Source organism: Rhopalosiphum maidis, chromosome 4, assembly GCF_003676215.2.
Source record: "Rhopalosiphum maidis isolate BTI-1 chromosome 4, ASM367621v3, whole genome shotgun sequence".
Lineage (NCBI taxonomy): Eukaryota > Metazoa > Arthropoda > Insecta > Hemiptera > Aphididae > Rhopalosiphum > Rhopalosiphum maidis.
In genome coordinates, this window is record NC_040880.1 from 28,181,999 (window position 1) to 28,188,043 (window position 6,045).

The window sequence follows — 6,045 nt, forward strand, 5'->3', positions numbered from 1 at the left end:
TATATTTACTAAAAAACTAAAGAAAAATAATAATTTGAACGTTAAAATTCATAAAAAAGAGCCCTATTAATTTAATGCATTTTAAATATAGGTTGCTATTTGATAATCAAAAGTTGATAGTGATTTCACTATTATATAAAAGGGTGAAAAAACAAAAATTTCTTACAGTTTAAGAAAAGCACAAAACAAAATATTTTGAAAAAAAAATGAAAAAAAGTGATTACTTGACGAAATAATGAGTGTTTAATGATAAAAGAATCATCCTGTATTTAAAAAATTTAATTTAAAGCAATTTAAAATTTAATTAATAATATATTTTAATTAATAGAATAATTAAAAATTTTTTAGTTATAAAATTAATTTATATAACAAAAAAAATAAAATTAAAACATAAAATTTTCATAAAAAAATATACATATACGTATATAGACACTTAATTCTTGCAGGACATAGGGGGCGTGTACTAAGTATACCATACAAAATATACGTTCAACAGCTTCAATGTTACATGCTTATCTTAAATATTAGAATGAAATGGCCTATTATAATACTTAAAGCCTAAAAGTTAGAACAGTATTTCTCAACCTTCTTAGTCTCGCAACCACCAAAGGTATAAAATATGTCCAATCACTTTGCGACCCCCTCCTTATCTATATTAAGTATACCTTTGTATCATATCGTTGGGAAAGCCAAATTTTGAACGAAAGGTTAATTTTGTAAATTTGTGTTTTATTATTTTTGGCTACCGCGACCTTCAGCCAAAGAAATCGCGACCCCCAGGTTGAGAAACGCTAGGTTAGAACATTATCTGTGTTGGTTTTTTTACGATATTTTAATTTTTAAGAGAATTATGAGCATTTTTAAATATCAGTATTTCAGATACTCATAAATCAGTCACAATTTGTTTAAAAATTAAAAAACCAACGAAAGAACACAGATAATGTTCTTACCTTTAAATTACTTAAATTAAACATTTAAGGTAAATATACATAATTGAAACTACTAAACGTATATTTTGGTATGGTATGCGTTAGTAAGACAGAGATAGCAAGCGGGTACAATGCGTCGTTCTTTTATAAAAATAAATATTGTTACTTCAATAATACATTATTGTGGTTTTCTGAATGCTATACTATATGTATATTTTATAAACATAATATTATGTGCCTTATCTAGTATCTTTTTTTATATTTCTATACTTTCTATACCAATTAAAATCACGATTGAATCGTAATTAAAACATAATATGTATACATTATTATTATTTTTTTCAATAATAATTGATTTTTCAATAACTAATAATAGGTAATTTTAATAAAAAAACCATCAGTTTTTTATTGTTCACAAATCATATTATGTCATGATGATGGGGGAGGTAACTGTGCTCAGCTGATGCGTGATATTATATTATGTAGTATTATAATTATAGTATATTATATACAGCTACACTCTACTCAGCTACACCTAAAATACATCAATAACTGGCGATTTATATTATCTGAGTTCAATAGCATTGCTTTAACTTTATTTATAGCAGACTTTATATCGAATAGATTTTGATTTTAATAAATAATACGTATAAAAAAGATAAGGTGGTGGGCACCTACCTATATTAGAACCATAAAAGTATCTGGTATTTTGTATTTTTATGAACTATACTTGTCTGTATGATAAGCTTTAATTATAATTTAGATAATTTTATTAAGAGGTATAAATAATAATGTCGATATCGATATGTAGGATAAATTGGTTCTTATCAATAGATTCAAAGCTCTCTGTTAGATCCAGGAAGGCATATGTTTACTGTAATTCAGCTTTAAAATAACGTGTATAAAAGAGGCACCATATTAAAAAATTGTATTGAGGTTGCAATAGTTTCTACTTAAATCCGTTATTAATTATAATAATAGAAATTATTCATATATTTTTACGTTCTTTTTTGAAAATATGTGGAACAGGTATTTTTAATCATGAATCATTATAAAATGTAAAATTATTCATCCATACAAATTCATATACATATTTGATATTACATGCTATATAAAATTTTTTATTTTTGTGCGAATAATAAAATAAAATAAACCGTAATCGTATGTCTAGGTGAAGTATCGATAGGAAAATTAAATTAACAACAAAAATATATGTTCTTTTTTTACATTTTGAATCGAGGACTGGGGATGGCACAGAGGTTAGTCATTTAACATCTTTCTCGTCGAGCCACCATAGTTTATTTAATAAACAACTGTACATATGTAATTAATAAGTATAACATTGAATGTGGGCTTTTAAGGCTCTAACCACCCTGCAGAATATTTAGAACTTCGGCTTATAATAAAGTTCCCGTAATTAAGGTCTTCGTCTTTCTTCGTCCGTTTTCTTCTGGAGAACTTCATGTATCATATATATTAACTATGAAGTTGTTGATGATGTCCATCTTAAAATAAAAATAATAATTGTGTAAAAATATTTTTTAATAGAAATTGATACAAATTAATCTGTATTTAATATAAAAAAGGGTGGGCAAGTGGGTATCGCTCTGCTGTATAGTAGAGATGGGGAGTTGGTCACTATAATGGATATGTTAAATTAAATTTCATACGCTCTTAAAATGTTTTCTATATTGACGCTAGAATTTTTTTTTATAGTTACTTGAAGGATAACTTATGGATAACCTTGTTTTGGGTTTTTTAACCTTAGGTATAAATCACAAAAATTTTACGAATTTTCGACTTCAATATAACTTACACATTTTCGCGATTTTGATATATTTTGTAAACATTTGAACTTTAAGTGCTTAAAAACAAAAATTGTGACTAATGACTAACTTATAATAAACCTTGTATTAAATTTTAAAGATTTTTTGGATTGTCAAATTTTTTTATAGGCATTTCATAAAAAACATACATCATTGTAAAATCAAAACATTCCTCACTTCGTTCAGAATCTAAAATAAAATGGGTAGAGACGCTCACAGGGGAACATATATATTATAAGAAGGGAAAAATATTAATCAAATTAATAAATGTCTATTAATACAGTATTATAAAATTAGTAAGAGGTCAAAAATCATCCTCTATATAGTAAATTAATTTTAAAAACTTTAAAAATATAGTAAAATATGTTGTAATATTGTATAGTATATTTAAGTTGGAAATAGGAAGTCAGTCTTTTTTATTTTTTTCAAAATATACTATAATATCTTTTAATGTAACAATAAAAATATTGTATAATTGTTTAATGTAACAATATTGTATTCAATCCAACACTAATAATTTACTAAAATAACTATAATTAAAAGATAAAGTTTGAATATAATAGTTTCTTAAATACTTTTCACTCTGTCTAATACACCTCAAACAACAAATATTTTACAATATAGTTAAAATGAGGACACTTGTATCATACAATTTATTTTAAGTAACAATATGTACTAATAAAATGAATTTTTATATAGTTCACTTCTTCACTATACATAGTTAATCAATATAAAATTATTTTTAACATTTAAATAATTAAATCGTAACATCAAAGAATACTTTGTTAAATCATTAGCATATTATCTAAAAGCGTAAAATTAAATACAATTTAAATGTTTATAAATTAATATATATATATCTATCAAAATCACAAAATATCCATTATGTTACTTTATTTATTAATAATATTATACATTAATACTACAAATTTTAATAAAAGCAATATTTATACAATTGTAAAAAAATATTATTAATGACTATAATTAAATAAAGAATATATTTGGCATGGAATCACGTTATATGGTGTAAAGCGTCGTGCAAAGCCCCCATGGTTCTGAGCGAATAAAATATGTTGGTCGTGAAACTACTTTTTTTAACTCCATGGAAAAAAGTTTGTACTATTATTGCGTAGTGCGTACTAAGGAGAATATTCACTATTTTCTATTTGTGATTATATTTTAAGAACAATTATTTGTTTATTGAGATAAAGTTTAGATAGATTCGATTTAAGAAGGAGTTTGTAAAGTTTTATAGTGAGGGATTTTGTTTTTGATTTTTTTTTTTTTTTGTAACTGACCGATGCTGTGCGTGTTTTTTCCGGGAATTAATAATACATTTTAACATGTAAATTGTTTATCTCTTACATTTAAAATTATTGTAACTAAAATTATTTACATATTTTCATGATTTAAAAGAATTTCATACAAATATGAACTTTCAACATTTATTCAAAAAAAAAAAAAATTATCACGGATTTTATACAAACTTTTATACAAATCTTCAAGCTGTTTTACTCAAAAACAAAAGTTTAATCATATAGAAATCGAATAATAATTATAAGAACGTCGACAATTTCATATGTCTATAAATAGCTCATTATGTAAATTACGTCTAAAAAATGTTAATATAAACACATAGTAAAAGTTTTAAAAAGTTTTTACGGTTATTCGTTATTGAATTATTATTAAATAAAGAAATTAATTTGATTGTTAATTAGCTTATCATGAATGTTTTTTTGTTTTTATTTCCTGATTACTAAAAAAATTACTGTAAACTCTTTATTTTTGGGCACCAAAGTATCAACTAAATTCAATATTCTACTTCAAAGTTGTAAGTTGAAGCATTTTTACTGCCTTAAAAGTTGATACAGACAAAAAAAACCTTCATTGCAAAATCTATTGGTACATATATCGCTCCACTTAAAATCTAAAATATCATTCTTATCCCGGGTTGTATAAAAAATTTAATGGTTGATTAAAATTGAATGGCTAATTATGGGTCACTTAATCATATTTAAGTGACTATTTTATTGATTCATTAAATATTAAATGGATATTTTTATGACCCGGAATAATTATTATATATTATTACATACTTAGAAACTAATTTAGATAAATAAATAAAAAATGATAATTATGTTAATGTTATATAGGTACAATTTCTGAAGTATTTAATGTTTTTATAAAATCTATTTAAACGTGAATTTGTAATAAGATTTATATTTTGTCCATAAAATGTGGAGCTTTATTCTAAACTTGTGTTCAATGTAGCTAAGTAAAAAGGCCAGTTTGGGAGATAATACTATTTTTTTTTATTTTTAGGTAAAAAGTTTATTCATGTAGGAGTATATTGTATTTTGCTCTTTTGTCAAATTACTGAATATTGAATACCTACGTATCTGGTAACTATTCTTTATGGAATTATATCATTATTATATCAATAGAATTGGCGATTGGATATTCCGTTACACTGGTAAAAATTATTCGGGCTGTCTCGATACCATTTCAATTAGTTATTATTCAATCCAGTATTTTTGAATGTATTATACTGGCTATCCCTGTGCACTTCGTTGCCCGTATAAAATGCATATGTGTTAAATTTGGTTAACTAATGCTAACATTTAAGGGTTACGCGTGTGGATAAATAATATTTTTGGTTTTCTGGTTTGGTATATATATAGATGATTTCCGACATATCAATTTTATATAGTTGTCCGGAGCGGGACGTCCAGCGTTGCTTCTTTTTGATCATTTAACAGCAGCATTTTTTTTAAATTATTTTTCTTTTTTTTTTAATAACACCCAAATTTGCATTCCTTTTTATTCTGGACCAAAAACGAACAATTCGTAAAGGTTTAAAGTGTTCAAAAACAACGAAAAAGTTATGTACAGCTATACTATATCAACTATTCACTAAAATACTAATTTCTAATAAAACCTAGCTAATAATTGGTAAATCGGAAGAAAAAAATATCTTTATGCGCGTATTTGTCTTTTATTTAAAAAATTAAAATTCGATTTTTCACAAAATTGTAGAATCATAATTATGCTTGAAATCTGCTCCTCAATAAACTCTTTAATTTAAAAAATAAATAAAGATAATCAGATTAGTAGTTTCAGAGAACATGCGTGAAAAAGATTTCCATTTTCAAATTTATACTCGTATAATATATAATATAGAACATAGATAATATAGATAAAACCTAAATAATATTTTTAATTTTAATTAGACTACAAAAAAAATTTTTTATTTTTAAATTCTGATTTTTTAAAAAACGTCAACATTAATT